General features: G+C 50.1%; 52 non-coding genes across 52 annotated transcripts; all 52 read left to right on the plus strand.

Annotated features, from left to right (window-relative positions):
• The first annotated feature begins 98 nt into the window (after positions 1-98).
• Positions 99-169, plus strand: trnag-gcc (transfer RNA glycine (anticodon GCC)). Its single transcript has one exon. It is a non-coding gene; the product is annotated as a tRNA-Gly (tRNA).
• A 228-nt stretch (positions 170-397) lies between these two features.
• trnag-gcc (transfer RNA glycine (anticodon GCC)) lies at positions 398-468 on the plus strand. The gene has a single exon. It is a non-coding gene; the product is annotated as a tRNA-Gly (tRNA).
• A 527-nt stretch (positions 469-995) lies between these two features.
• Positions 996-1,066, plus strand: trnag-gcc (transfer RNA glycine (anticodon GCC)). The gene has a single exon. It is a non-coding gene; the product is annotated as a tRNA-Gly (tRNA).
• A 228-nt stretch (positions 1,067-1,294) lies between these two features.
• Positions 1,295-1,365, plus strand: trnag-gcc (transfer RNA glycine (anticodon GCC)). The gene has a single exon. It is a non-coding gene; the product is annotated as a tRNA-Gly (tRNA).
• A 228-nt stretch (positions 1,366-1,593) lies between these two features.
• trnag-gcc (transfer RNA glycine (anticodon GCC)) lies at positions 1,594-1,664 on the plus strand. Its single transcript has one exon. It is a non-coding gene; the product is annotated as a tRNA-Gly (tRNA).
• Positions 1,665-2,191: 527 nt separating this feature from the next.
• Positions 2,192-2,262, plus strand: trnag-gcc (transfer RNA glycine (anticodon GCC)). The gene has a single exon. It is a non-coding gene; the product is annotated as a tRNA-Gly (tRNA).
• A 228-nt stretch (positions 2,263-2,490) lies between these two features.
• trnag-gcc (transfer RNA glycine (anticodon GCC)) lies at positions 2,491-2,561 on the plus strand. Its single transcript has one exon. It is a non-coding gene; the product is annotated as a tRNA-Gly (tRNA).
• Positions 2,562-2,789: 228 nt separating this feature from the next.
• On the plus strand, positions 2,790-2,860 carry trnag-gcc (transfer RNA glycine (anticodon GCC)). Its single transcript has one exon. It is a non-coding gene; the product is annotated as a tRNA-Gly (tRNA).
• Positions 2,861-3,411: 551 nt separating this feature from the next.
• Positions 3,412-3,482, plus strand: trnag-ccc (transfer RNA glycine (anticodon CCC)). Its single transcript has one exon. It is a non-coding gene; the product is annotated as a tRNA-Gly (tRNA).
• An 896-nt stretch (positions 3,483-4,378) lies between these two features.
• Positions 4,379-4,449, plus strand: trnag-ccc (transfer RNA glycine (anticodon CCC)). Its single transcript has one exon. It is a non-coding gene; the product is annotated as a tRNA-Gly (tRNA).
• Positions 4,450-5,022: 573 nt separating this feature from the next.
• trnag-gcc (transfer RNA glycine (anticodon GCC)) lies at positions 5,023-5,093 on the plus strand. The gene has a single exon. It is a non-coding gene; the product is annotated as a tRNA-Gly (tRNA).
• Positions 5,094-5,321: 228 nt separating this feature from the next.
• Positions 5,322-5,392, plus strand: trnag-gcc (transfer RNA glycine (anticodon GCC)). Its single transcript has one exon. It is a non-coding gene; the product is annotated as a tRNA-Gly (tRNA).
• A 228-nt stretch (positions 5,393-5,620) lies between these two features.
• trnag-gcc (transfer RNA glycine (anticodon GCC)) lies at positions 5,621-5,691 on the plus strand. The gene has a single exon. It is a non-coding gene; the product is annotated as a tRNA-Gly (tRNA).
• A 228-nt stretch (positions 5,692-5,919) lies between these two features.
• Positions 5,920-5,990, plus strand: trnag-gcc (transfer RNA glycine (anticodon GCC)). The gene has a single exon. It is a non-coding gene; the product is annotated as a tRNA-Gly (tRNA).
• A 228-nt stretch (positions 5,991-6,218) lies between these two features.
• On the plus strand, positions 6,219-6,289 carry trnag-gcc (transfer RNA glycine (anticodon GCC)). Its single transcript has one exon. It is a non-coding gene; the product is annotated as a tRNA-Gly (tRNA).
• A 228-nt stretch (positions 6,290-6,517) lies between these two features.
• Positions 6,518-6,588, plus strand: trnag-gcc (transfer RNA glycine (anticodon GCC)). Its single transcript has one exon. It is a non-coding gene; the product is annotated as a tRNA-Gly (tRNA).
• Positions 6,589-7,139: 551 nt separating this feature from the next.
• trnag-ccc (transfer RNA glycine (anticodon CCC)) lies at positions 7,140-7,210 on the plus strand. The gene has a single exon. It is a non-coding gene; the product is annotated as a tRNA-Gly (tRNA).
• A 573-nt stretch (positions 7,211-7,783) lies between these two features.
• Positions 7,784-7,854, plus strand: trnag-gcc (transfer RNA glycine (anticodon GCC)). Its single transcript has one exon. It is a non-coding gene; the product is annotated as a tRNA-Gly (tRNA).
• A 228-nt stretch (positions 7,855-8,082) lies between these two features.
• Positions 8,083-8,153, plus strand: trnag-gcc (transfer RNA glycine (anticodon GCC)). Its single transcript has one exon. It is a non-coding gene; the product is annotated as a tRNA-Gly (tRNA).
• A 228-nt stretch (positions 8,154-8,381) lies between these two features.
• Positions 8,382-8,452, plus strand: trnag-gcc (transfer RNA glycine (anticodon GCC)). Its single transcript has one exon. It is a non-coding gene; the product is annotated as a tRNA-Gly (tRNA).
• Positions 8,453-8,704: 252 nt separating this feature from the next.
• Positions 8,705-8,775, plus strand: trnag-ccc (transfer RNA glycine (anticodon CCC)). Its single transcript has one exon. It is a non-coding gene; the product is annotated as a tRNA-Gly (tRNA).
• Positions 8,776-9,348: 573 nt separating this feature from the next.
• trnag-gcc (transfer RNA glycine (anticodon GCC)) lies at positions 9,349-9,419 on the plus strand. Its single transcript has one exon. It is a non-coding gene; the product is annotated as a tRNA-Gly (tRNA).
• A 228-nt stretch (positions 9,420-9,647) lies between these two features.
• trnag-gcc (transfer RNA glycine (anticodon GCC)) lies at positions 9,648-9,718 on the plus strand. Its single transcript has one exon. It is a non-coding gene; the product is annotated as a tRNA-Gly (tRNA).
• A 252-nt stretch (positions 9,719-9,970) lies between these two features.
• On the plus strand, positions 9,971-10,041 carry trnag-ccc (transfer RNA glycine (anticodon CCC)). Its single transcript has one exon. It is a non-coding gene; the product is annotated as a tRNA-Gly (tRNA).
• A 573-nt stretch (positions 10,042-10,614) lies between these two features.
• trnag-gcc (transfer RNA glycine (anticodon GCC)) lies at positions 10,615-10,685 on the plus strand. The gene has a single exon. It is a non-coding gene; the product is annotated as a tRNA-Gly (tRNA).
• A 228-nt stretch (positions 10,686-10,913) lies between these two features.
• On the plus strand, positions 10,914-10,984 carry trnag-gcc (transfer RNA glycine (anticodon GCC)). Its single transcript has one exon. It is a non-coding gene; the product is annotated as a tRNA-Gly (tRNA).
• Positions 10,985-11,535: 551 nt separating this feature from the next.
• trnag-ccc (transfer RNA glycine (anticodon CCC)) lies at positions 11,536-11,606 on the plus strand. The gene has a single exon. It is a non-coding gene; the product is annotated as a tRNA-Gly (tRNA).
• Positions 11,607-12,179: 573 nt separating this feature from the next.
• trnag-gcc (transfer RNA glycine (anticodon GCC)) lies at positions 12,180-12,250 on the plus strand. The gene has a single exon. It is a non-coding gene; the product is annotated as a tRNA-Gly (tRNA).
• Positions 12,251-12,801: 551 nt separating this feature from the next.
• Positions 12,802-12,872, plus strand: trnag-ccc (transfer RNA glycine (anticodon CCC)). The gene has a single exon. It is a non-coding gene; the product is annotated as a tRNA-Gly (tRNA).
• Positions 12,873-13,146: 274 nt separating this feature from the next.
• trnag-gcc (transfer RNA glycine (anticodon GCC)) lies at positions 13,147-13,217 on the plus strand. Its single transcript has one exon. It is a non-coding gene; the product is annotated as a tRNA-Gly (tRNA).
• Positions 13,218-13,445: 228 nt separating this feature from the next.
• trnag-gcc (transfer RNA glycine (anticodon GCC)) lies at positions 13,446-13,516 on the plus strand. The gene has a single exon. It is a non-coding gene; the product is annotated as a tRNA-Gly (tRNA).
• Positions 13,517-13,768: 252 nt separating this feature from the next.
• On the plus strand, positions 13,769-13,839 carry trnag-ccc (transfer RNA glycine (anticodon CCC)). Its single transcript has one exon. It is a non-coding gene; the product is annotated as a tRNA-Gly (tRNA).
• A 573-nt stretch (positions 13,840-14,412) lies between these two features.
• trnag-gcc (transfer RNA glycine (anticodon GCC)) lies at positions 14,413-14,483 on the plus strand. Its single transcript has one exon. It is a non-coding gene; the product is annotated as a tRNA-Gly (tRNA).
• Positions 14,484-14,711: 228 nt separating this feature from the next.
• Positions 14,712-14,782, plus strand: trnag-gcc (transfer RNA glycine (anticodon GCC)). The gene has a single exon. It is a non-coding gene; the product is annotated as a tRNA-Gly (tRNA).
• A 551-nt stretch (positions 14,783-15,333) lies between these two features.
• trnag-ccc (transfer RNA glycine (anticodon CCC)) lies at positions 15,334-15,404 on the plus strand. The gene has a single exon. It is a non-coding gene; the product is annotated as a tRNA-Gly (tRNA).
• Positions 15,405-15,977: 573 nt separating this feature from the next.
• trnag-gcc (transfer RNA glycine (anticodon GCC)) lies at positions 15,978-16,048 on the plus strand. The gene has a single exon. It is a non-coding gene; the product is annotated as a tRNA-Gly (tRNA).
• A 551-nt stretch (positions 16,049-16,599) lies between these two features.
• trnag-ccc (transfer RNA glycine (anticodon CCC)) lies at positions 16,600-16,670 on the plus strand. Its single transcript has one exon. It is a non-coding gene; the product is annotated as a tRNA-Gly (tRNA).
• Positions 16,671-16,944: 274 nt separating this feature from the next.
• On the plus strand, positions 16,945-17,015 carry trnag-gcc (transfer RNA glycine (anticodon GCC)). The gene has a single exon. It is a non-coding gene; the product is annotated as a tRNA-Gly (tRNA).
• Positions 17,016-17,243: 228 nt separating this feature from the next.
• Positions 17,244-17,314, plus strand: trnag-gcc (transfer RNA glycine (anticodon GCC)). The gene has a single exon. It is a non-coding gene; the product is annotated as a tRNA-Gly (tRNA).
• Positions 17,315-17,865: 551 nt separating this feature from the next.
• On the plus strand, positions 17,866-17,936 carry trnag-ccc (transfer RNA glycine (anticodon CCC)). The gene has a single exon. It is a non-coding gene; the product is annotated as a tRNA-Gly (tRNA).
• Positions 17,937-18,509: 573 nt separating this feature from the next.
• On the plus strand, positions 18,510-18,580 carry trnag-ccc (transfer RNA glycine (anticodon CCC)). Its single transcript has one exon. It is a non-coding gene; the product is annotated as a tRNA-Gly (tRNA).
• Positions 18,581-18,854: 274 nt separating this feature from the next.
• On the plus strand, positions 18,855-18,925 carry trnag-gcc (transfer RNA glycine (anticodon GCC)). The gene has a single exon. It is a non-coding gene; the product is annotated as a tRNA-Gly (tRNA).
• A 228-nt stretch (positions 18,926-19,153) lies between these two features.
• On the plus strand, positions 19,154-19,224 carry trnag-gcc (transfer RNA glycine (anticodon GCC)). Its single transcript has one exon. It is a non-coding gene; the product is annotated as a tRNA-Gly (tRNA).
• Positions 19,225-19,476: 252 nt separating this feature from the next.
• Positions 19,477-19,547, plus strand: trnag-ccc (transfer RNA glycine (anticodon CCC)). The gene has a single exon. It is a non-coding gene; the product is annotated as a tRNA-Gly (tRNA).
• Positions 19,548-20,144: 597 nt separating this feature from the next.
• Positions 20,145-20,215, plus strand: trnag-ccc (transfer RNA glycine (anticodon CCC)). The gene has a single exon. It is a non-coding gene; the product is annotated as a tRNA-Gly (tRNA).
• Positions 20,216-20,489: 274 nt separating this feature from the next.
• Positions 20,490-20,560, plus strand: trnag-gcc (transfer RNA glycine (anticodon GCC)). Its single transcript has one exon. It is a non-coding gene; the product is annotated as a tRNA-Gly (tRNA).
• Positions 20,561-20,788: 228 nt separating this feature from the next.
• Positions 20,789-20,859, plus strand: trnag-gcc (transfer RNA glycine (anticodon GCC)). The gene has a single exon. It is a non-coding gene; the product is annotated as a tRNA-Gly (tRNA).
• A 252-nt stretch (positions 20,860-21,111) lies between these two features.
• Positions 21,112-21,182, plus strand: trnag-ccc (transfer RNA glycine (anticodon CCC)). Its single transcript has one exon. It is a non-coding gene; the product is annotated as a tRNA-Gly (tRNA).
• A 573-nt stretch (positions 21,183-21,755) lies between these two features.
• trnag-gcc (transfer RNA glycine (anticodon GCC)) lies at positions 21,756-21,826 on the plus strand. Its single transcript has one exon. It is a non-coding gene; the product is annotated as a tRNA-Gly (tRNA).
• Positions 21,827-22,078: 252 nt separating this feature from the next.
• Positions 22,079-22,149, plus strand: trnag-ccc (transfer RNA glycine (anticodon CCC)). The gene has a single exon. It is a non-coding gene; the product is annotated as a tRNA-Gly (tRNA).
• Positions 22,150-22,722: 573 nt separating this feature from the next.
• On the plus strand, positions 22,723-22,793 carry trnag-gcc (transfer RNA glycine (anticodon GCC)). Its single transcript has one exon. It is a non-coding gene; the product is annotated as a tRNA-Gly (tRNA).
• Positions 22,794-23,021: 228 nt separating this feature from the next.
• On the plus strand, positions 23,022-23,092 carry trnag-gcc (transfer RNA glycine (anticodon GCC)). Its single transcript has one exon. It is a non-coding gene; the product is annotated as a tRNA-Gly (tRNA).
• The last annotated feature ends 36 nt before the right edge of the window (positions 23,093-23,128 follow it).

Consider the following 23,128-nt stretch of genomic DNA (forward strand, 5'->3'; position numbering starts at 1 on the left):
GCCTTTCCACTGGTGTGAAATGAAAGAGTTTCTAAAAACTAATGAGTGCAAGCGCCGCGTCTCTCGTGCCGACCAAACGAGGGCGAGCTGCGTGTCGAGCATTGGTGGTTCAGTGGTAGAATTCTCGCCTGCCACGCGGGAGGCCCGGGTTCGATTCCCGGCCAATGCAAAAAGTTTGTTTGGGACTTCCAGAAGTCTGTTTCTGTAAAGCCTTCTTATGTCGCTTCTGCTGATCAGCATTACTGACTGTGATCATAAGTTAAAGGGTGACACCTGATTTACTTAAAGAAGCTCCAGTTGCCTTTCCACTGGTGTGAAATGAAAGAGTTTCTAAAAACTAATGAGTGCAAGCGCCGCGTCTCTCGTGCCGACCAAACGAGGGCGAGCTGCGTGTCGAGCATTGGTGGTTCAGTGGTAGAATTCTCGCCTGCCACGCGGGAGGCCCGGGTTCGATTCCCGGCCAATGCAAAAAGTTTGTTTGGGACTTCCAGAAGTCTGTTTCTGTAAAGCCTTATTATGTCGCTTCTGCTGATCAGCATTACTGACTGTGATCATAAGTTAAAGGGTGACACCTGATTTACTTAAAGAAGCTCCAGTTGCCTTTCCACTGGTGTGAAATGAAAGAGTTTCTAAAAACTAATGAGTGCAAGCGCCGCGTCTCTCGTGCCGACCAAACGAGGGCGAGCTGCGTGTCGAGCATTGGTGGTTCAGTGGTAGAATTCTCGCCTGCCACGCGGGAGGCCCGGGTTAGATTCCCGGCCAATGCAAAAAGTTTGTTTGGGACTTCCAGAAGTCTGTTTCTGTAAAGCCTTCTTATGTCGCTTCTGCTGATCAGCATTACTGACTGTGATCATAAGTTAAAGGGTGACACCTGATTTACTTAAAGAAGCTCCAGTTGCCTTTCCACTGGTGTGAAATGAAAGAGTTTCTAAAAACTAATGAGTGCAAGCGCCGCGTCTCTCGTGCCGACCAAACGAGGGCGAGCTGCGTGTCGAGCATTGGTGGTTCAGTGGTAGAATTCTCGCCTGCCACGCGGGAGGCCCGGGTTCGATTCCCGGCCAATGCAAAAAGTTTGTTTGGGACTTCCAGAAGTCTGTTTCTGTAAAGCCTTCTTATGTCGCTTCTGCTGATCAGCATTACTGACTGTGATCATAAGTTAAAGGGTGACACCTGATTTACTTAAAGAAGCTCCAGTTGCCTTTCCACTGGTGTGAAATGAAAGAGTTTCTAAAAACTAATGAGTGCAAGCGCCGCGTCTCTCGTGCCGACCAAACGAGGGCGAGCTGCGTGTCGAGCATTGGTGGTTCAGTGGTAGAATTCTCGCCTGCCACGCGGGAGGCCCGGGTTCGATTCCCGGCCAATGCAAAAAGTTTGTTTGGGACTTCCAGAAGTCTGTTTCTGTAAAGCCTTCTTATGTCGCTTCTGCTGATCAGCATTACTGACTGTGATCATAAGTTAAAGGGTGACACCTGATTTACTTAAAGAAGCTCCAGTTGCCTTTCCACTGGTGTGAAATGAAAGAGTTTCTAAAAACTAATGAGTGCAAGCGCCGCGTCTCTCGTGCCGACCAAACGAGGGCGAGCTGCGTGTCGAGCATTGGTGGTTCAGTGGTAGAATTCTCGCCTGCCACGCGGGAGGCCCGGGTTCGATTCCCGGCCAATGCAAAAAGTTTGTTTGGGACTTCCAGAAGTCTGTTTCTGTAAAGCCTTATTATGTCGCTTCTGCTGATCAGCATTACTGACTGTGATCATAAGTTAAAGGGTGACACCTGATTTACTTAAAGAAGCTCCAGTTGCCTTTCCACTGGTGTGAAATGAAAGAGTTTCTAAAAACTAATGAGTGCAAGCGCCGCGTCTCTCGTGCCGACCAAACGAGGGCGAGCTGCGTGTCGAGCATTGGTGGTTCAGTGGTAGAATTCTCGCCTGCCACGCGGGAGGCCCGGGTTAGATTCCCGGCCAATGCAAAAAGTTTGTTTGGGACTTCCAGAAGTCTGTTTCTGTAAAGCCTTCTTATGTCGCTTCTGCTGATCAGCATTACTGACTGTGATCATAAGTTAAAGGGTGACACCTGATTTACTTAAAGAAGCTCCAGTTGCCTTTCCACTGGTGTGAAATGAAAGAGTTTCTAAAAACTAATGAGTGCAAGCGCCGCGTCTCTCGTGCCGACCAAACGAGGGCGAGCTGCGTGTCGAGCATTGGTGGTTCAGTGGTAGAATTCTCGCCTGCCACGCGGGAGGCCCGGGTTCGATTCCCGGCCAATGCAAAAAGTTTGTTTGGGACTTCCAGAAGTCTGTTTCTGTAAAGCCTTATTATGTCGCTTCTGCTGATCAGCATTACTGACTGTGATCATAAGTTAAAGGGTGACACCTGATTTACTTAAAGAAGCTCCAGTTGCCTTTCCACTGGTGTGAAATGAAAGAGTTTCTAAAAACTAATGAGTGCAAGCGCCGCGTCTCTCGTGCCGACCAAACGAGGGCGAGCTGCGTGTCGAGCATTGGTGGTTCAGTGGTAGAATTCTCGCCTGCCACGCGGGAGGCCCGGGTTCGATTCCCGGCCAATGCAAAAAGTTTGTTTGGGACTTCCAGAAGTCTGTTTCTGTAAAGCCTTCTTATGTCGCTTCTGCTGATCAGCATTACTGACTGTGATCATAAGTTAAAGGGTGACACCTGATTTACTTAAAGAAGCTCCAGTTGCCTTTCCACTGGTGTGAAATGAAAGAGTTTCTAAAAACTAATGAGTGCAAGCGCCGCGTCTCTCGTGCCGACCAAACGAGGGCGAGCTGCGTGTCGAGCATTGGTGGTTCAGTGGTAGAATTCTCGCCTGCCACGCGGGAGGCCCGGGTTCGATTCCCGGCCAATGCAAAAAGTTTGTTTGGGACTTCCAGAAGTCTGTTTCTGTAAAGCCTTCTTATGTCGCTTCTGCTGATCAGCATTACTGACTGTGATCATAAGTTAAAGGGTGACACCTGATTTACTTAAAGAAGCTCCAGTTGCCTTTCCACTGGTGTGAAATGAAAGAGTTTCTAAAAACTAATGAGTGCAAGCGCCGCGTCTCTCGTGCCGACCAAACGAGGGCGAGCTGCGTGTCGAGCATTGGTGGTTCAGTGGTAGAATTCTCGCCTGCCACGCGGGAGGCCCGGGATCGATTCCCGGCCAATGCAAAAAGTTTGTTTGGGACTTCCAGAAGTCTGTTTCTGTAAAGCCTTCTTATGTCGCTTCTGCTGATCAGCATTACTGACTGGGATTATAAGTTAAATAGCAATATCCTGCCATCATCGTGAAGCACCAAATGATCGCAACTCGTAAAAGGGGACTTAATGCAAGATCAATATGTGTTCCTCATCTGCCGTCTCTTTCGACGAGCCAAGAAGCATGCCCTCGCTCACTGTAAGCACAGGTGGCTTTGCAGCTGAGCATTGGTGGTTCAGTGGTAGAATTCTCGCCTCCCACGCGAGAGACCCGGGTCCGATTCCCGGCCAATGCAAGGGCTTTTATCTGTTGTGCCAGAAATGAGGGTGTTTCTACATTTAGCATTGAGGGTGACACATGATTTACTTAAAGAAGCCCCAGCTGCCTATCCATTCGTGTGAAAAGTGAACTGTCGAAGCATGACCGTCACTTAATATGCGTGCGTTTGGCAACCGGACCGCGCTCCTCTCACAGGCACCTGATCTGGCTCTTGCTTCTGTCACAACGAGCTAATGAGTGCGAGCGGCTCGTCTCTCGTGGCGACCACACGAGGGCAGGCTGCGTGTCGAGCATTGGTGGTTCAGTGGTAGAATTCTCGCCTGCCACGCGGGAGGCCCGGGTTAGATTCCCGGCCAATGCAAAAAGTTTGTTTGGGACTTCCAGAAGTCTGTTTCTGTAAAGCCTTCTTATGTCGCTTCTGCTGATCAGCATTACTGACTGTGATCATAAGTTAAAGGGTGACACCTGATTTACTTAAAGAAGCTCCAGTTGCCTTTCCACTGGTGTGAAATGAAAGAGTTTCTAAAAACTAATGAGTGCAAGCGCCGCGTCTCTCGTGCCGACCAAACGAGGGCGAGCTGCGTGTCGAGCATTGGTGGTTCAGTGGTAGAATTCTCGCCTGCCACGCGGGAGGCCCGGGATCGATTCCCGGCCAATGCAAAAAGTTTGTTTGGGACTTCCAGAAGTCTGTTTCTGTAAAGCCTTCTTATGTCGCTTCTGCTGATCAGCATTACTGACTGGGATTATAAGTTAAATAGCAATATCCTGCCATCATCGTGAAGCACCAAATGATCGCAACTCGTAAAAGGGGACTTAATGCAAGATCAATATGTGTTCCTCATCTGCCGTCTCTTTCGACGAGCCAAGAAGCATGCCCTCGCTCACTGTAAGCACAGGTGGCTTTGCAGCTGAGCATTGGTGGTTCAGTGGTAGAATTCTCGCCTCCCACGCGAGAGACCCGGGTCCGATTCCCGGCCAATGCAAGGGCTTTTATCTGTTGTGCCAGAAATGAGGGTGTTTCTACATTTAGCATTGAGGGTGACACATGATTTACTTAAAGAAGCCCCAGCTGCCTATCCATTCGTGTGAAAAGTGAACTGTCGAAGCATGACCGTCACTTAATATGCGTGCGTTTGGCAACCGGACCGCGCTCCTCTCACAGGCACCTGATCTGGCTCTTGCTTCTGTCACAACGAGCTAATGAGTGCGAGCGGCTCGTCTCTCGTGGCGACCACACGAGGGCAGGCTGCGTGTCGAGCATTGGTGGTTCAGTGGTAGAATTCTCGCCTGCCACGCGGGAGGCCCGGGTTAGATTCCCGGCCAATGCAAAAAGTTTGTTTGGGACTTCCAGAAGTCTGTTTCTGTAAAGCCTTCTTATGTCGCTTCTGCTGATCAGCATTACTGACTGTGATCATAAGTTAAAGGGTGACACCTGATTTACTTAAAGAAGCTCCAGTTGCCTTTCCACTGGTGTGAAATGAAAGAGTTTCTAAAAACTAATGAGTGCAAGCGCCGCGTCTCTCGTGCCGACCAAACGAGGGCGAGCTGCGTGTCGAGCATTGGTGGTTCAGTGGTAGAATTCTCGCCTGCCACGCGGGAGGCCCGGGTTCGATTCCCGGCCAATGCAAAAAGTTTGTTTGGGACTTCCAGAAGTCTGTTTCTGTAAAGCCTTCTTATGTCGCTTCTGCTGATCAGCATTACTGACTGTGATCATAAGTTAAAGGGTGACACCTGATTTACTTAAAGAAGCTCCAGTTGCCTTTCCACTGGTGTGAAATGAAAGAGTTTCTAAAAACTAATGAGTGCAAGCGCCGCGTCTCTCGTGCCGACCAAACGAGGGCGAGCTGCGTGTCGAGCATTGGTGGTTCAGTGGTAGAATTCTCGCCTGCCACGCGGGAGGCCCGGGTTCGATTCCCGGCCAATGCAAAAAGTTTGTTTGGGACTTCCAGAAGTCTGTTTCTGTAAAGCCTTCTTATGTCGCTTCTGCTGATCAGCATTACTGACTGTGATCATAAGTTAAAGGGTGACACCTGATTTACTTAAAGAAGCTCCAGTTGCCTTTCCACTGGTGTGAAATGAAAGAGTTTCTAAAAACTAATGAGTGCAAGCGCCGCGTCTCTCGTGCCGACCAAACGAGGGCGAGCTGCGTGTCGAGCATTGGTGGTTCAGTGGTAGAATTCTCGCCTGCCACGCGGGAGGCCCGGGTTCGATTCCCGGCCAATGCAAAAAGTTTGTTTGGGACTTCCAGAAGTCTGTTTCTGTAAAGCCTTCTTATGTCGCTTCTGCTGATCAGCATTACTGACTGTGATCATAAGTTAAAGGGTGACACCTGATTTACTTAAAGAAGCTCCAGTTGCCTTTCCACTGGTGTGAAATGAAAGAGTTTCTAAAAACTAATGAGTGCAAGCGCCGCGTCTCTCGTGCCGACCAAACGAGGGCGAGCTGCGTGTCGAGCATTGGTGGTTCAGTGGTAGAATTCTCGCCTGCCACGCGGGAGGCCCGGGTTCGATTCCCGGCCAATGCAAAAAGTTTGTTTGGGACTTCCAGAAGTCTGTTTCTGTAAAGCCTTCTTATGTCGCTTCTGCTGATCAGCATTACTGACTGTGATCATAAGTTAAAGGGTGACACCTGATTTACTTAAAGAAGCTCCAGTTGCCTTTCCACTGGTGTGAAATGAAAGAGTTTCTAAAAACTAATGAGTGCAAGCGCCGCGTCTCTCGTACCGACCAAACGAGGGCGAGCTGCGTGTCGAGCATTGGTGGTTCAGTGGTAGAATTCTCGCCTGCCACGCGGGAGGCCCGGGTTCGATTCCCGGCCAATGCAAAAAGTTTGTTTGGGACTTCCAGAAGTCTGTTTCTGTAAAGCCTTCTTATGTCGCTTCTGCTGATCAGCATTACTGACTGTGATCATAAGTTAAAGGGTGACACCTGATTTACTTAAAGAAGCTCCAGTTGCCTTTCCACTGGTGTGAAATGAAAGAGTTTCTAAAAACTAATGAGTGCAAGCGCCGCGTCTCTCGTGCCGACCAAACGAGGGCGAGCTGCGTGTCGAGCATTGGTGGTTCAGTGGTAGAATTCTCGCCTGCCACGCGGGAGGCCCGGGTTCGATTCCCGGCCAATGCAAAAAGTTTGTTTGGGACTTCCAGAAGTCTGTTTCTGTAAAGCCTTCTTATGTCGCTTCTGCTGATCAGCATTACTGACTGTGATCATAAGTTAAAGGGTGACACCTGATTTACTTAAAGAAGCTCCAGTTGCCTTTCCACTGGTGTGAAATGAAAGAGTTTCTAAAAACTAATGAGTGCAAGCGCCGCGTCTCTCGTGCCGACCAAACGAGGGCGAGCTGCGTGTCGAGCATTGGTGGTTCAGTGGTAGAATTCTCGCCTGCCACGCGGGAGGCCCGGGATCGATTCCCGGCCAATGCAAAAAGTTTGTTTGGGACTTCCAGAAGTCTGTTTCTGTAAAGCCTTCTTATGTCGCTTCTGCTGATCAGCATTACTGACTGGGATTATAAGTTAAATAGCAATATCCTGCCATCATCGTGAAGCACCAAATGATCGCAACTCGTAAAAGGGGACTTAATGCAAGATCAATATGTGTTCCTCATCTGCCGTCTCTTTCGACGAGCCAAGAAGCATGCCCTCGCTCACTGTAAGCACAGGTGGCTTTGCAGCTGAGCATTGGTGGTTCAGTGGTAGAATTCTCGCCTCCCACGCGAGAGACCCGGGTCCGATTCCCGGCCAATGCAAGGGCTTTTATCTGTTGTGCCAGAAATGAGGGTGTTTCTACATTTAGCATTGAGGGTGACACATGATTTACTTAAAGAAGCCCCAGCTGCCTATCCATTCGTGTGAAAAGTGAACTGTCGAAGCATGACCGTCACTTAATATGCGTGCGTTTGGCAACCGGACCGCGCTCCTCTCACAGGCACCTGATCTGGCTCTTGCTTCTGTCACAACGAGCTAATGAGTGCGAGCGGCTCGTCTCTCGTGGCGACCACACGAGGGCAGGCTGCGTGTCGAGCATTGGTGGTTCAGTGGTAGAATTCTCGCCTGCCACGCGGGAGGCCCGGGTTAGATTCCCGGCCAATGCAAAAAGTTTGTTTGGGACTTCCAGAAGTCTGTTTCTGTAAAGCCTTCTTATGTCGCTTCTGCTGATCAGCATTACTGACTGTGATCATAAGTTAAAGGGTGACACCTGATTTACTTAAAGAAGCTCCAGTTGCCTTTCCACTGGTGTGAAATGAAAGAGTTTCTAAAAACTAATGAGTGCAAGCGCCGCGTCTCTCGTGCCGACCAAACGAGGGCGAGCTGCGTGTCGAGCATTGGTGGTTCAGTGGTAGAATTCTCGCCTGCCACGCGGGAGGCCCGGGTTCGATTCCCGGCCAATGCAAAAAGTTTGTTTGGGACTTCCAGAAGTCTGTTTCTGTAAAGCCTTCTTATGTCGCTTCTGCTGATCAGCATTACTGACTGTGATCATAAGTTAAAGGGTGACACCTGATTTACTTAAAGAAGCTCCAGTTGCCTTTCCACTGGTGTGAAATGAAAGAGTTTCTAAAAACTAATGAGTGCAAGCGCCGCGTCTCTCGTGCCGACCAAACGAGGGCGAGCTGCGTGTCGAGCATTGGTGGTTCAGTGGTAGAATTCTCGCCTGCCACGCGGGAGGCCCGGGTTCGATTCCCGGCCAATGCAAAAAGTTTGTTTGGGACTTCCAGAAGTCTGTTTCTGTAAAGCCTTCTTATGTCGCTTCTGCTGATCAGCATTACTGACTGTGATCATAAGTTAAAGGGTGACACCTGATTTACTTAAAGAAGCTCCAGTTGCCTTTCCACTGGTGTGAAATGAAAGAGTTTCTAAAAACTAATGAGTGCAAGCGCCGCGTCTCTCGTGCCGACCAAACGAGGGCGAGCTGCGTGTCGAGCATTGGTGGTTCAGTGGTAGAATTCTCGCCTGCCACGCGGGAGGCCCGGGTTCGATTCCCGGCCAATGCAAAAAGTTTGTTTGGGACTTCCAGAAGTCTGTTTCTGTAAAGCCTTCTTATGTCGCTTCTGCTGATCAGCATTACTGACTGGGATTATAAGTTAAATAGCAATATCCTGCCATCATCGTGAAGCACCAAATGATCGCAACTCGTAAAAGGGGACTTAATGCAAGATCAATATGTGTTCCTCATCTGCCGTCTCTTTCGACGAGCCAAGAAGCATGCCCTCGCTCACTGTAAGCACAGGTGGCTTTGCAGCTGAGCATTGGTGGTTCAGTGGTAGAATTCTCGCCTCCCACGCGAGAGACCCGGGTCCGATTCCCGGCCAATGCAAGGGCTTTTATCTGTTGTGCCAGAAATGAGGGTGTTTCTACATTTAGCATTGAGGGTGACACATGATTTACTTAAAGAAGCCCCAGCTGCCTATCCATTCGTGTGAAAAGTGAACTGTCGAAGCATGACCGTCACTTAATATGCGTGCGTTTGGCAACCGGACCGCGCTCCTCTCACAGGCACCTGATCTGGCTCTTGCTTCTGTCACAACGAGCTAATGAGTGCGAGCGGCTCGTCTCTCGTGGCGACCACACGAGGGCAGGCTGCGTGTCGAGCATTGGTGGTTCAGTGGTAGAATTCTCGCCTGCCACGCGGGAGGCCCGGGTTAGATTCCCGGCCAATGCAAAAAGTTTGTTTGGGACTTCCAGAAGTCTGTTTCTGTAAAGCCTTCTTATGTCGCTTCTGCTGATCAGCATTACTGACTGTGATCATAAGTTAAAGGGTGACACCTGATTTACTTAAAGAAGCTCCAGTTGCCTTTCCACTGGTGTGAAATGAAAGAGTTTCTAAAAACTAATGAGTGCAAGCGCCGCGTCTCTCGTGCCGACCAAACGAGGGCGAGCTGCGTGTCGAGCATTGGTGGTTCAGTGGTAGAATTCTCGCCTGCCACGCGGGAGGCCCGGGTTCGATTCCCGGCCAATGCAAAAAGTTTGTTTGGGACTTCCAGAAGTCTGTTTCTGTAAAGCCTTCTTATGTCGCTTCTGCTGATCAGCATTACTGACTGTGATCATAAGTTAAAGGGTGACACCTGATTTACTTAAAGAAGCTCCAGTTGCCTTTCCACTGGTGTGAAATGAAAGAGTTTCTAAAAACTAATGAGTGCAAGCGCCGCGTCTCTCGTGCCGACCAAACGAGGGCGAGCTGCGTGTCGAGCATTGGTGGTTCAGTGGTAGAATTCTCGCCTGCCACGCGGGAGGCCCGGGTTCGATTCCCGGCCAATGCAAAAAGTTTGTTTGGGACTTCCAGAAGTCTGTTTCTGTAAAGCCTTCTTATGTCGCTTCTGCTGATCAGCATTACTGACTGGGATTATAAGTTAAATAGCAATATCCTGCCATCATCGTGAAGCACCAAATGATCGCAACTCGTAAAAGGGGACTTAATGCAAGATCAATATGTGTTCCTCATCTGCCGTCTCTTTCGACGAGCCAAGAAGCATGCCCTCGCTCACTGTAAGCACAGGTGGCTTTGCAGCTGAGCATTGGTGGTTCAGTGGTAGAATTCTCGCCTCCCACGCGAGAGACCCGGGTCCGATTCCCGGCCAATGCAAGGGCTTTTATCTGTTGTGCCAGAAATGAGGGTGTTTCTACATTTAGCATTGAGGGTGACACATGATTTACTTAAAGAAGCCCCAGCTGCCTATCCATTCGTGTGAAAAGTGAACTGTCGAAGCATGACCGTCACTTAATATGCGTGCGTTTGGCAACCGGACCGCGCTCCTCTCACAGGCACCTGATCTGGCTCTTGCTTCTGTCACAACGAGCTAATGAGTGCGAGCGGCTCGTCTCTCGTGGCGACCACACGAGGGCAGGCTGCGTGTCGAGCATTGGTGGTTCAGTGGTAGAATTCTCGCCTGCCACGCGGGAGGCCCGGGTTAGATTCCCGGCCAATGCAAAAAGTTTGTTTGGGACTTCCAGAAGTCTGTTTCTGTAAAGCCTTCTTATGTCGCTTCTGCTGATCAGCATTACTGACTGTGATCATAAGTTAAAGGGTGACACCTGATTTACTTAAAGAAGCTCCAGTTGCCTTTCCACTGGTGTGAAATGAAAGAGTTTCTAAAAACTAATGAGTGCAAGCGCCGCGTCTCTCGTGCCGACCAAACGAGGGCGAGCTGCGTGTCGAGCATTGGTGGTTCAGTGGTAGAATTCTCGCCTGCCACGCGGGAGGCCCGGGTTCGATTCCCGGCCAATGCAAAAAGTTTGTTTGGGACTTCCAGAAGTCTGTTTCTGTAAAGCCTTCTTATGTCGCTTCTGCTGATCAGCATTACTGACTGTGATCATAAGTTAAAGGGTGACACCTGATTTACTTAAAGAAGCTCCAGTTGCCTTTCCACTGGTGTGAAATGAAAGAGTTTCTAAAAACTAATGAGTGCAAGCGCCGCGTCTCTCGTGCCGACCAAACGAGGGCGAGCTGCGTGTCGAGCATTGGTGGTTCAGTGGTAGAATTCTCGCCTGCCACGCGGGAGGCCCGGGTTCGATTCCCGGCCAATGCAAAAAGTTTGTTTGGGACTTCCAGAAGTCTGTTTCTGTAAAGCCTTCTTATGTCGCTTCTGCTGATCAGCATTACTGACTGTGATCATAAGTTAAAGGGTGACACCTGATTTACTTAAAGAAGCTCCAGTTGCCTTTCCACTGGTGTGAAATGAAAGAGTTTCTAAAAACTAATGAGTGCAAGCGCCGCGTCTCTCGTGCCGACCAAACGAGGGCGAGCTGCGTGTCGAGCATTGGTGGTTCAGTGGTAGAATTCTCGCCTGCCACGCGGGAGGCCCGGGATCGATTCCCGGCCAATGCAAAAAGTTTGTTTGGGACTTCCAGAAGTCTGTTTCTGTAAAGCCTTCTTATGTCGCTTCTGCTGATCAGCATTACTGACTGGGATTATAAGTTAAATAGCAATATCCTGCCATCATCGTGAAGCACCAAATGATCGCAACTCGTAAAAGGGGACTTAATGCAAGATCAATATGTGTTCCTCATCTGCCGTCTCTTTCGACGAGCCAAGAAGCATGCCCTCGCTCACTGTAAGCACAGGTGGCTTTGCAGCTGAGCATTGGTGGTTCAGTGGTAGAATTCTCGCCTCCCACGCGAGAGACCCGGGTCCGATTCCCGGCCAATGCAAGGGCTTTTATCTGTTGTGCCAGAAATGAGGGTGTTTCTACATTTAGCATTGAGGGTGACACATGATTTACTTAAAGAAGCCCCAGCTGCCTATCCATTCGTGTGAAAAGTGAACTGTCGAAGCATGACCGTCACTTAATATGCGTGCCTTTGGCAACCGGACCGCGCTCCTCTCACAGGCACCTGATCTGGCTCTTGCTTCTGTCACAACGAGCTAATGAGTGCGAGCGGCTCGTCTCTCGTGGCGACCACACGAGGGCAGGCTGCGTGTCGAGCATTGGTGGTTCAGTGGTAGAATTCTCGCCTGCCACGCGGGAGGCCCGGGTTAGATTCCCGGCCAATGCAAAAAGTTTGTTTGGGACTTCCAGAAGTCTGTTTCTGTAAAGCCTTCTTATGTCGCTTCTGCTGATCAGCATTACTGACTGTGATCATAAGTTAAAGGGTGACACCTGATTTACTTAAAGAAGCTCCAGTTGCCTTTCCACTGGTGTGAAATGAAAGAGTTTCTAAAAACTAATGAGTGCAAGCGCCGCGTCTCTCGTGCCGACCAAACGAGGGCGAGCTGCGTGTCGAGCATTGGTGGTTCAGTGGTAGAATTCTCGCCTGCCACGCGGGAGGCCCGGGTTCGATTCCCGGCCAATGCAAAAAGTTTGTTTGGGACTTCCAGAAGTCTGTTTCTGTAAAGCCTTCTTATGTCGCTTCTGCTGATCAGCATTACTGACTGTGATCATAAGTTAAAGGGTGACACCTGATTTACTTAAAGAAGCTCCAGTTGCCTTTCCACTGGTGTGAAATGAAAGAGTTTCTAAAAACTAATGAGTGCAAGCGCCGCGTCTCTCGTGCCGACCAAACGAGGGCGAGCTGCGTGTCGAGCATTGGTGGTTCAGTGGTAGAATTCTCGCCTGCCACGCGGGAGGCCCGGGATCGATTCCCGGCCAATGCAAAAAGTTTGTTTGGGACTTCCAGAAGTCTGTTTCTGTAAAGCCTTCTTATGTCGCTTCTGCTGATCAGCATTACTGACTGGGATTATAAGTTAAATAGCAATATCCTGCCATCATCGTGAAGCACCAAATGATCGCAACTCGTAAAAGGGGACTTAATGCAAGATCAATATGTGTTCCTCATCTGCCGTCTCTTTCGACGAGCCAAGAAGCATGCCCTCGCTCACTGTAAGCACAGGTGGCTTTGCAGCTGAGCATTGGTGGTTCAGTGGTAGAATTCTCGCCTCCCACGCGAGAGACCCGGGTCCGATTCCCGGCCAATGCAAGGGCTTTTATCTGTTGTGCCAGAAATGAGGGTGTTTCTACATTTAGCATTGAGGGTGACACATGATTTACTTAAAGAAGCCCCAGCTGCCTATCCATTCGTGTGAAAAGTGAACTGTCGAAGCATGACCGTCACTTAATATGCGTGCGTTTGGCAACCGGACCGCGCTCCTCTCACAGGCACCTGATCTGGCTCTTGCTTCTGTCACAACGAGCTAATGAGTGCGAGCGGCTCGTCTCTCGTGGCGACCACACGAGGGCAGGCTGCGTGTCGAGCATTGGTGGTTCAGTGGTAGAATTCTCGCCTGCCACGCGGGAGGCCCGGGTTCGATTCCCGGCCAATGCAAAAAGTTTGTTTGGGACTTCCAGAAGTCTGTTTCTGTAAAGCCTTCTTATGTCGCTTCTGCTGATCAGCATTACTGACTGTGATCATAAGTTAAAGGGTGACACCTGATTTACTTAAAGAAGCTCCAGTTGCCTTTCCACTGGTGTGAAATGAAAGAGTTTCTAAAAACTAATGAGTGCAAGCGCCGCGTCTCTCGTGCCGACCAAACGAGGGCGAGCTGCGTGTCGAGCATTGGTGGTTCAGTGGTAGAATTCTCGCCTGCCACGCGGGAGGCCCGGGTTCGATTCCCGGCCAATGCAAAAAGTTTGTTTGGGACTTCCAGAAGTCTGTTTCTGTAAAGCCTTCTTATGTCGCTTCTGCTGATCAGCATTACTGACTGGGATTATAAGTTAAATAGCAATATCCTGCCATCATCGTGAAGCACCAAATGATCGCAACTCGTAAAAGGGGACTTAATGCAAGATCAATATGTGTTCCTCATCTGCCGTCTCTTTCGACGAGCCAAGAAGCATGCCCTCGCTCACTGTAAGCACAGGTGGCTTTGCAGCTGAGCATTGGTGGTTCAGTGGTAGAATTCTCGCCTCCCACGCGAGAGACCCGGGTCCGATTCCCGGCCAATGCAAGGGCTTTTATCTGTTGTGCCAGAAATGAGGGTGTTTCTACATTTAGCATTGAGGGTGACACATGATTTACTTAAAGAAGCCCCAGCTGCCTATCCATTCGTGTGAAAAGTGAACTGTCGAAGCATGACCGTCACTTAATATGCGTGCCTTTGGCAACCGGACCGCGCTCCTCTCACAGGCACCTGATCTGGCTCTTGCTTCTGTCACAACGAGCTAATGAGTGCGAGCGGCTCGTCTCTCGTGGCGACCACACGAGGGCAGGCTGCGTGTCGAGCATTGGTGGTTCAGTGGTAGAATTCTCGCCTGCCACGCGGGAGGCCCGGGTTAGATTCCCGGCCAATGCAAAAAGTTTGTTTGGGACTTCCAGAAGTCTGTTTCTGTAAAGCCTTCTTATGTCGCTTCTGCTGATCAGCATTACTGACTGTGATCATAAGTTAAAGGGTGACACCTGATTTACTTAAAGAAGCTCCAGTTGCCTTTCCACTGGTGTGAAATGAAAGAGTTTCTAAAAACTAATGAGTGCAAGCGCCGCGTCTCTCGTGCCGACCAAACGAGGGCGAGCTGCGTGTCGAGCATTGGTGGTTCAGTGGTAGAATTCTCGCCTGCCACGCGGGAGGCCCGGGTTCGATTCCCGGCCAATGCAAAAAGTTTGTTTGGGACTTCCAGAAGTCTGTTTCTGTAAAGCCTTATTATGTCGCTTCTGCTGATCAGCATTACTGACTGTGATCATAAGTTAAAGGGTGACACCTGATTTACTTAAAGAAGCTCCAGTTGCCTTTCCACTGGTGTGAAATGAAAGAGTTTCTAAAAACTAATGAGTGCAAGCGCCGCGTCTCTCGTGCCGACCAAACGAGGGCGAGCTGCGTGTCGAGCATTGGTGGTTCAGTGGTAGAATTCTCGCCTGCCACGCGGGAGGCCCGGGTTCGATTCCCGGCCAATGCAAAAAGTTTGTTTGGGACTTCCAGAAGTCTGTTTCTGTAAAGCCTTCTTATGTCGCTTCTGCTGATCAGCATTACTGACTGTGATCATAAGTTAAAGGGTGACACCTGATTTACTTAAAGAAGCTCCAGTTGCCTTTCCACTGGTGTGAAATGAAAGAGTTTCTAAAAACTAATGAGTGCAAGCGCCGCGTCTCTCGTGCCGACCAAACGAGGGCGAGCTGCGTGTCGAGCATTGGTGGTTCAGTGGTAGAATTCTCGCCTGCCACGCGGGAGGCCCGGGATCGATTCCCGGCCAATGCAAAAAGTTTGTTTGGGACTTCCAGAAGTCTGTTTCTGTAAAGCCTTCTTATGTCGCTTCTGCTGATCAGCATTACTGACTGGGATTATAAGTTAAATAGCAATATCCTGCCATCATCGTGAAGCACCAAATGATCGCAACTCGTAAAAGGGGACTTAATGCAAGATCAATATGTGTTCCTCATCTGCCGTCTCTTTCGACGAGCCAAGAAGCATGCCCTCGCTCACTGTAAGCACAGGTGGCTTTGCAGCTGAGCATTGGTGGTTCAGTGGTAGAATTCTCGCCTCCCACGCGAGAGACCCGGGTCCGATTCCCGGCCAATGCAAGGGCTTTTATCTGTTGTGCCAGAAATGAGGGTGTTTCTACATTTAGCATTGAGGGTGACACATGATTTACTTAAAGAAGCCCCAGCTGCCTATCCATTCGTGTGAAAAGTGAACTGTCGAAGCATGACCGTCACTTAATATGCGTGCCTTTGGCAACCGGACCGCGCTCCTCTCACAGGCACCTGATCTGGCTCTTGCTTCTGTCACAACGAGCTAATGAGTGCGAGCGGCTCGTCTCTCGTGGCGACCACACGAGGGCAGGCTGCGTGTCGAGCATTGGTGGTTCAGTGGTAGAATTCTCGCCTGCCACGCGGGAGGCCCGGGTTAGATTCCCGGCCAATGCAAAAAGTTTGTTTGGGACTTCCAGAAGTCTGTTTCTGTAAAGCCTTCTTATGTCGCTTCTGCTGATCAGCATTACTGACTGTGATCATAAGTTAAAGGGTGACACCTGATTTACTTAAAGAAGCTCCAGTTGCCTTTCCACTGGTGTGAAATGAAAGAGTTTCTAAAAACTAATGAGTGCAAGCGCCGCGTCTCTCGTGCCGACCAAACGAGGGTGAGCTGCGTGTCGAGCATTGGTGGTTCAGTGGTAGAATTCTCGCCTGCCACGCGGGAGGCCCGGGTTCGATTCCCGGCCAATGCAAAAAGTTTGTTTGGGACTTCCAGAAGTCTGTTTCTGTAAAGCCTTCTTATGTCGCTTCTGCTGATCAGCATTACTGACTGTGATCATAAGTTAAAGGGTGACACCTGATTTACTTAAAGAAGCTCCAGTTGCCTTTCCACTGGTGTGAAATGAAAGAGTTTCTAAAAACTAATGAGTGCAAGCGCCGCGTCTCTCGTGCCGACCAAACGAGGGCGAGCTGCGTGTCGAGCATTGGTGGTTCAGTGGTAGAATTCTCGCCTGCCACGCGGGAGGCCCGGGATCGATTCCCGGCCAATGCAAAAAGTTTGTTTGGGACTTCCAGAAGTCTGTTTCTGTAAAGCCTTCTTATGTCGCTTCTGCTGATCAGCATTACTGACTGGGATTATAAGTTAAATAGCAATATCCTGCCATCATCGTGAAGCACCAAATGATCGCAACTCGTAAAAGGGGACTTAATGCAAGATCAATATGTGTTCCTCATCTGCCGTCTCTTTCGACGAGCCAAGAAGCATGCCCTCGCTCACTGTAAGCACAGGTGGCTTTGCAGCTGAGCATTGGTGGTTCAGTGGTAGAATTCTCGCCTCCCACGCGAGAGACCCGGGTCCGATTCCCGGCCAATGCAAGGGCTTTTATCTGTTGTGCCAGAAATGAGGGTGTTTCTACATTTAGCATTGAGGGTGACACATGATTTACTTAAAGAAGCCCCAGCTGCCTATCCATTCGTGTGAAAAGTGAACTGTCGAAGCATGACCGTCACTTAATATGCGTGCCTTTGGCAACCGGACCGCGCTCCTCTCACAGGCACCTGATCTGGCTCTTGCTTCTGTCACAACGAGCTAATGAGTGCGAGCGGCTCGTCTCTCGTGGCGACCACACGAGGGCAGGCTGCGTGTCGAGCATTGGTGGTTCAGTGGTAGAATTCTCGCCTGCCACGCGGGAGGCCCGGGTTCGATTCCCGGCCAATGCAAAAAGTTTGTTTGGGACTTCCAGAAGTCTGTTTCTGTAAAGCCTTATTATGTCGCTTCTGCTGATCAGCATTACTGACTGTGATCATAAGTTAAAGGGTGACACCTGATTTACTTAAAGAAGCTCCAGTTGCCTTTCCACTGGTGTGAAATGAAAGAGTTTCTAAAAACTAATGAGTGCAAGCGCCGCGTCTCTCGTGCCGACCAAACGAGGGCGAGCTGCGTGTCGAGCATTGGTGGTTCAGTGGTAGAATTCTCGCCTGCCACGCGGGAGGCCCGGGTTCGATTCCCGGCCAATGCAAAAAGTTTGTTTGGGACTTCCAGAAGTCTGTTTCTGTAAAGCCTTCTTATGTCGCTTCTGCTGATCAGCATTACTGACTGTGATCATAAGTTAAAGGGTGACACCTGATTTACTTAAAGAAGCTCCAGTTGCCTTTCCACTGGTGTGAAATGAAAGAGTTTCTAAAAACTAATGAGTGCAAGCGCCGCGTCTCTCGTGCCGACCAAACGAGGGCGAGCTGCGTGTCGAGCATTGGTGGTTCAGTGGTAGAATTCTCGCCTGCCACGCGGGAGGCCCGGGATCGATTCCCGGCCAATGCAAAAAGTTTGTTTGGGACTTCCAGAAGTCTGTTTCTGTAAAGCCTTCTTATGTCGCTTCTGCTGATCAGCATTACTGACTGGGATTATAAGTTAAATAGCAATATCCTGCCATCATCGTGAAGCACCAAATGATCGCAACTCGTAAAAGGGGACTTAATGCAAGATCAATATGTGTTCCTCATCTGCCGTCTCTTTCGACGAGCCAAGAAGCATGCCCTCGCTCACTGTAAGCACAGGTGGCTTTGCAGCTGAGCATTGGTGGTTCAGTGGTAGAATTCTCGCCTCCCACGCGAGAGACCCGGGTCCGATTCCCGGCCAATGCAAGGGCTTTTATCTGTTGTGCCAGAAATGAGGGTGTTTCTACATTTAGCATTGAGGGTGACACATGATTTACTTAAAGAAGCCCCAGCTGCCTATCCATTCGTGTGAAAAGTGAACTGTCGAAGCATGACCGTCACTTAATATGCGTGCCTTTGGCAACCGGACCGCGCTCCTCTCACAGGCACCTGATCTGGCTCTTGCTTCTGTCACAACGAGCTAATGAGTGCGAGCGGCTCGTCTCTCGTGGCGACCACACGAGGGCAGGCTGCGTGTCGAGCATTGGTGGTTCAGTGGTAGAATTCTCGCCTGCCACGCGGGAGGCCCGGGTTAGATTCCCGGCCAATGCAAAAAGTTTGTTTGGGACTTCCAGAAGTCTGTTTCTGTAAAGCCTTCTTATGTCGCTTCTGCTGATCAGCATTACTGACTGTGATCATAAGTTAAAGGGTGACACCTGATTTACTTAAAGAAGCTCCAGTTGCCTTTCCACTGGTGTGAAATGAAAGAGTTTCTAAAAACTAATGAGTGCAAGCGCCGCGTCTCTCGTGCCGACCAAACGAGGGCGAGCTGCGTGTCGAGCATTGGTGGTTCAGTGGTAGAATTCTCGCCTCCCACGCGAGAGACCCGGGTCCGATTCCCGGCCAATGCAAGGGCTTTTATCTGTTGTGCCAGAAATGAGGGTGTTTCTACATTTAGCATTGAGGGTGACACATGATTTACTTAAAGAAGCCCCAGCTGCCTATCCATTCGTGTGAAAAGTGAACTGTCGAAGCATGACCGTCACTTAATATGCGTGCCTTTGGCAACCGGACCGCGCTCCTCTCACAGGCACCTGATCTGGCTCTTGCTTCTGTCACAACGAGCTAATGAGTGCGAGCGGCTCGTCTCTCGTGGCGACCACACGAGGGCAGGCTGCGTGTCGAGCATTGGTGGTTCAGTGGTAGAATTCTCGCCTGCCACGCGGGAGGCCCGGGTTCGATTCCCGGCCAATGCAAAAAGTTTGTTTGGGACTTCCAGAAGTCTGTTTCTGTAAAGCCTTCTTATGTCGCTTCTGCTGATCAGCATTACTGACTGTGATCATAAGTTAAAGGGTGACACCTGATTTACTTAAAGAAGCTCCAGTTGCCTTTCCACTGGTGTGAAATGAAAGAGTTTCTAAAAACTAATGAGTGCAAGCGCCGCGTCTCTCGTGCCGACCAAACGAGGGCGAGCTGCGTGTCGAGCATTGGTGGTTCAGTGGTAGAATTCTCGCCTGCCACGCGGGAGGCCCGGGTTCGATTCCCGGCCAATGCAAAAAGTTTGTTTGGGACTTCCAGAAGTCTGTTTCTGTAAAGCCTTCTTATGTCGCTTCTGCTGATCAGCATTACTGACTGGGATTATAAGTTAAATAGCAATATCCTGCCATCATCGTGAAGCACCAAATGATCGCAACTCGTAAAAGGGGACTTAATGCAAGATCAATATGTGTTCCTCATCTGCCGTCTCTTTCGACGAGCCAAGAAGCATGCCCTCGCTCACTGTAAGCACAGGTGGCTTTGCAGCTGAGCATTGGTGGTTCAGTGGTAGAATTCTCGCCTCCCACGCGAGAGACCCGGGTCCGATTCCCGGCCAATGCAAGGGCTTTTATCTGTTGTGCCAGAAATGAGGGTGTTTCTACATTTAGCATTGAGGGTGACACATGATTTACTTAAAGAAGCCCCAGCTGCCTATCCATTCGTGTGAAAAGTGAACTGTCGAAGCATGACCGTCACTTAATATGCGTGCCTTTGGCAACCGGACCGCGCTCCTCTCACAGGCACCTGATCTGGCTCTTGCTTCTGTCACAACGAGCTAATGAGTGCGAGCGGCTCGTCTCTCGTGGCGACCACACGAGGGCAGGCTGCGTGTCGAGCATTGGTGGTTCAGTGGTAGAATTCTCGCCTGCCACGCGGGAGGCCCGGGATCGATTCCCGGCCAATGCAAAAAGTTTGTTTGGGACTTCCAGAAGTCTGTTTCTGTAAAGCCTTCTTATGTCGCTTCTGCTGATCAGCATTACTGACTGGGATTATAAGTTAAATAGCAATATCCTGCCATCATCGTGAAGCACCAAATGATCGCAACTCGTAAAAGGGGACTTAATGCAAGATCAATATGTGTTCCTCATCTGCCGTCTCTTTCGACGAGCCAAGAAGCATGCCCTCGCTCACTGTAAGCACAGGTGGCTTTGCAGCTGAGCATTGGTGGTTCAGTGGTAGAATTCTCGCCTCCCACGCGAGAGACCCGGGTCCGATTCCCGGCCAATGCAAGGGCTTTTATCTGTTGTGCCAGAAATGAGGGTGTTTCTACATTTAGCATTGAGGGTGACACATGATTTACTTAAAGAAGCCCCAGCTGCCTATCCATTCGTGTGAAAAGTGAACTGTCGAAGCATGACCGTCACTTAATATGCGTGCCTTTGGCAACCGGACCGCGCTCCTCTCACAGGCACCTGATCTGGCTCTTGCTTCTGTCACAACGAGCTAATGAGTGCGAGCGGCTCGTCTCTCGTGGCGACCACACGAGGGCAGGCTGCGTGTCGAGCATTGGTGGTTCAGTGGTAGAATTCTCGCCTGCCACGCGGGAGGCCCGGGTTCGATTCCCGGCCAATGCAAAAAGTTTGTTTGGGACTTCCAGAAGTCTGTTTCTGTAAAGCCTTCTTATGTCGCTTCTGCTGATCAGCATTACTGACTGTGATCATAAGTTAAAGGGTGACACCTGATTTACTTAAAGAAGCTCCAGTTGCCTTTCCACTGGTGTGAAATGAAAGAGTTTCTAAAAACTAATGAGTGCAAGCGCCGCGTCTCTCGTGCCGACCAAACGAGGGCGAGCTGCGTGTCGAGCATTGGTGGTTCAGTGGTAGAATTCTCGCCTGCCACGCGGGAGGCCCGGGTTCGATTCCCGGCCAATGCAAAAAGTTTGTTTGGGACTTCCAGAAGTCTGTTTCTGTAAAGCCTTCTTATGTCGCTTCTGCTGATCAGCATTACTGACTGGGATTATAAGTTAAATAGCAATATCCTGCCATCATCGTGAAGCACCAAATGATCGCAACTCGTAAAAGGGGACTTAATGCAAGATCAATATGTGTTCCTCATCTGCCGTCTCTTTCGACGAGCCAAGAAGCATGCCCTCGCTCACTGTAAGCACAGGTGGCTTTGCAGCTGAGCATTGGTGGTTCAGTGGTAGAATTCTCGCCTCCCACGCGAGAGACCCGGGTCCGATTCCCGGCCAATGCAAGGGCTTTTATCTGTTGTGCCAGAAATGAGGGTGTTTCTACATTTAGCATTGAGGGTGACACATGATTTACTTAAAGAAGCCCCAGCTGCCTATCCATTCGTGTGAAAAGTGAACTGTCGAAGCATGACCGTCACTTAATATGCGTGCGTTTGGCAACCGGACCGCGCTCCTCTCACAGGCACCTGATCTGGCTCTTGCTTCTGTCACAACGAGCTAATGAGTGCGAGCGGCTCGTCTCTCGTGGCGACCACACGAGGGCAGGCTGCGTGTCGAGCATTGGTGGTTCAGTGGTAGAATTCTCGCCTGCCACGCGGGAGGCCCGGGTTAGATTCCCGGCCAATGCAAAAAGTTTGTTTGGGACTTCCAGAAGTCTGTTTCTGTAAAGCCTTCTTATGTCGCTTCTGCTGATCAGCATTACTGACTGTGATCATAAGTTAAAGGGTGACACCTGATTTACTTAAAGAAGCTCCAGTTGCCTTTCCACTGGTGTGAAATGAAAGAGTTTCTAAAAACTAATGAGTGCAAGCGCCGCGTCTCTCGTGCCGACCAAACGAGGGCGAGCTGCGTGTCGAGCATTGGTGGTTCAGTGGTAGAATTCTCGCCTGCCACGCGGGAGGCCCGGGTTCGATTCCCGGCCAATGCAAAAAGTTTGTTTGGGACTTCCAGAAGTCTGTTTCTGTAAAGCCTTCTTATGTCGCTTCTGCTGATCAGCATTACTGACTGGGATTATAAGTTAAATAGCAATATCCTGCCATCATCGTGAAGCACCAAATGATCGCAACTCGTAAAAGGGGACTTAATGCAAGATCAATATGTGTTCCTCATCTGCCGTCTCTTTCGACGAGCCAAGAAGCATGCCCTCGCTTACTGTAAGCACAGGTGGCTTTGCAGCTGAGCATTGGTGGTTCAGTGGTAGAATTCTCGCCTCCCACGCGAGAGACCCGGGTCCGATTCCCGGCCAATGCAAGGGCTTTTATCTGTTGTGCCAGAAATGAGGGTGTTTCTACATTTAGCATTGAGGGTGACACATGATTTACTTAAAGAAGCCCCAGCTGCCTATCCATTCGTGTGAAAAGTGAACTGTCGAAGCATGACCGTCACTTAATATGCGTGCGTTTGGCAACCGGACCGCGCTCCTCTCACAGGCACCTGATCTGGCTCTTGCTTCTGTCACAACGAGCTAATGAGTGCGAGCGGCTCGTCTCTCGTGGCGACCACACGAGGGCAGGCTGCGTGTCGAGCATTGGTGGTTCAGTGGTAGAATTCTCGCCTGCCACGCGGGAGGCCCGGGTTAGATTCCCGGCCAATGCAAAAAGTTTGTTTGGGACTTCCAGAAGTCTGTTTCTGTAAAGCCTTCTTATGTCGCTTCTGCTGATCAGCATTACTGACTGTGATCATAAGTTAAAGGGTGACACCTGATTTACTTAAAGAAGCTCCAGTTGCCTTTCCACTGGTGTGAAATGAAAGAGTTTCTAAAAACTAATGAGTGCAAGCGCCGCGTCTCTCGTGCTGACCAAACGAGGGCGAGCTGCGTGTCGAGCATTGGTGGTTCAGTGGTAGAATTCTCGCCTGCCACGCGGGAGGCCCGGGTTCGATTCCCGGCCAATGCAAAAAGTTTGTTTGGGACTTCCAGAAGTCTGTTTCTGTAAAGCCTTATTATGTCGCTTCTGCTGATCAGCATTACTGACTGTGATCATAAGTTAAAGGGTGACACCTGATTTACTTAAAGAAGCTCCAGTTGCCTTTCCACTGGTGTGAAATGAAAGAGTTTCTAAAAACTAATGAGTGCAAGCGCCGCGTCTCTCGTGCCGACCAAACGAGGGCGAGCTGCGTGTCGAGCATTGGTGGTTCAGTGGTAGAATTCTCGCCTGCCACGCGGGAGGCCCGGGTTCGATTCCCGGCCAATGCAAAAAGTTTGTTTGGGACTTCCAGAAGTCTGTTTCTG

This window comes from Pseudorasbora parva, chromosome 2 (assembly GCF_024679245.1).
Source record: "Pseudorasbora parva isolate DD20220531a chromosome 2, ASM2467924v1, whole genome shotgun sequence".
Lineage (NCBI taxonomy): Eukaryota > Metazoa > Chordata > Actinopteri > Cypriniformes > Gobionidae > Pseudorasbora > Pseudorasbora parva.